This window comes from Hipposideros armiger, unplaced genomic scaffold (genome assembly GCF_001890085.2).
Source record: "Hipposideros armiger isolate ML-2016 unplaced genomic scaffold, ASM189008v1 scaffold_33, whole genome shotgun sequence".
In the NCBI taxonomy this organism is placed as follows: Eukaryota; Metazoa; Chordata; class Mammalia; order Chiroptera; family Hipposideridae; genus Hipposideros; species Hipposideros armiger.
The window spans coordinates 4759901-4762590 of NW_017731383.1; positions in this window are offsets into that span (position 1 = coordinate 4759901).

A 2690-nucleotide genomic window follows, 5' to 3' on the forward strand; every position below is an offset into this window, starting at 1 on the left:
CAAGACGGGAAAGAACCTTGTAGGCTGGGGGGACAACAGGGGCAAAGGCATGAGATTGCCTGGTGGGCTTGGGAGGGAGAGAAATTCCTTTCGATTTGATGACTCCTTCAGGGAGTGAACTGTCTGGCTAAGAGTCAGGAGAGGATGTTAAGGCTCTTTTAAAAGGACCATGAGTACTATACCCCGAGCCAGAATGTCACCTTCTAGGCATTTGGAAATGATTGCAGAGCTTTCAGCAGGGAGTGAGTGAGGTCCGTGGGCAGTTGGGTCAGAGGGGAGAGACTGGAAGTGCAGGAGTGTTTACTGCCTGTTCTAAGGTGGGGGGTGCAGGTGCAGCCGACGCCCCACTCCTCTCAACTTGCACCACCGTCCCTGCTCCTCTTCCTCCTTTGAGCGAGAAATCAGTAATGGAGCCGTGAGTAGGTGAAGTGTGAGGGAGACAGCTTGCAGGGTGGGCAGCACAGATGCCTGGAGGTGGTGGCAGGTGAATGCGCAGATCCGAGCTCTGAGAAGCTGGGTGGAGGGGGCTCAGCCTGGGCCTGCGGAGTTGCAGGTGGGGGCGCCGGTGGCTGACACCCCGGGGACAGGTGCTTGGTGGGAAGAAGGTGATATGGTCCCTTCCTGGCCATGAGGGAAGCTTTATCATGTTCTTGGAGAATCTCTTTAAGATTCGTTTTAGACTGTTATTATTATTTTTTAAAGTATGGAATGAAATTGAGCATAATCCTTGCAATGTATTAAGTGTCCTTTGTATGCTATGACTTTCATGTCACCATTACTTTCTGAGTTAGGAACTGTCTCCATGGACAGGCGAGGGGTCTGACGAGTCTCCCAGGTGTGCTGGCTCCTCTACTTTAACTACTTCGCATTAAATGAGAGCATGTACCTGGGGAGCCAGAGCCCGCTTGGAGCTCACACGCGGGTTTGTTTTTTGTTTTTTCCCCCCAAGATCTGCTCTTCAGCTTGGCAAATTTGGAGCTGGAGGGCAGGGTGGGGTTGGGGGGTTAGGAAAGAAAAACGGAATTGAAGACACACTGGATGCCACAGAGGAAAGGAAACTTCGTGTACGTTCTCACAACAGCCCTGCCTTGTGAATAGCATGGAGGGGACCCCTATCATCTTGCCTACCACAGACCCTGGCTGGGGTGGGTGTTTGACCCTAGCTGTGCCAGGCGTGTATTCCATCCCCTGGCCACAGTGACCGGACCAGCCATGAGCATGTGACCTAAACCAGGCCAATCACATCCTTTCCTGGGATTTTTAAAAAGGGGAGCTGACAGCCCTGATGGCTCCCTGAGCATAGCAAGGCTATCCCTCTGACATGCCTGACATCATGGAGATGCTGACTTCAAAGAACTAAGCAGATATGAAGATAGAAGCAAAGGAAAGTAGGAAGTTGTAGCAGCATTGCTGTCTCTCCCTTCCCAAAGCCCCGATTTCTGTGTAGAGAGCTGTGGGCTCTGGAAACATGGACCTCCCCTGGCTCCCTGACTTCAGAAGGGAGTGCTTGGCTGGGCCGGGCCGGGTCGCTCAGCACCCTCCACTCCTCAGCACCCTCTGCAGAAATTGCCAGAGGCGGGCAGTGCCAAAGCTGGTGCAGTCAGGATGAGTTAAGGGCTGTTACTAAATGCTGGGGCACAGTTTCTCTTTCCTGTTGGTTGAGAACTAGGAAGCATGTAGCTACCAAGCGAGCATCCATCTTGGACCCAGCAAGCAGGTCAGTCTTGGGACGAGGTCGACACCTAGGAGAGACGAGCATGACTCTGGGTCTCGCAGTGGATCAGCTCTTCCCTGATGACCCCTCCAACTATGGACCCTCCAGATCTGGGGGCCATAAATCTCCCCTGTGGTTTAAAGTGTCACCACAAGCTGCTCAACTGACAAGTTACTCTTGGTGCTACTTCAGTCCTGGTTCCAGTCAGCTCAGAAGCTGGTTCCATGGGCTCCTCCCTGGCCATCGTCTTGTTTTGTGAACAATTATACTTACCTTGATTCTTTCTTTAAAAATTAAATTATTTAGAAACATTTTAATAGAAACTTAAAAACATATACAAAAGTAGACACAATAGTATGATGTATGCATTCTCAACCAGGATGGCGAGAGTGTTTAAAAGGTGGCAAAACCTCTTAACTGTTAGAATGGTTGTGTTCCTCCAGAGGATCACAGTACGTGAACATACACACAATATGTCCTTGATATTGAAATTTCGGGGGGGGGCGTGCCATTACAAAATAATATCTAGAAAGGCTCTTGGGGGATGATAATGAAAAACTAGGTCGAGAAACAGGTGTAATGAACCCCATGCATCCATTCTTCAGCTTTGACAGCTGTCAACTCATGGCTAATCTTGTTACAATTACATACTCGTATATTCTCTCCTATATTATTTGGAAGCAAATCTCAGACATCATATAATTTTATCCATAAGTATTTCAGTATGAATCTCTGAGGCTCTCAAACATGTGACCACATTATTATTGCACCTAAAAAATTAAAAATCCTTTCCTAATGTCATGAAATATCCAGCCAGTGTTCAAATTTCTAATTGGATGTCTGCATCAGATCCAAATCAGGATCATAGCCATTACTTGATGGATCTTTTTGGTCTATTTAACATAAGGTACCCTGTGGCTCTCATTCTTTTTTCTTATAATTTATTGAAGAAACTGGGTCATTTGGCTGTAGAGTT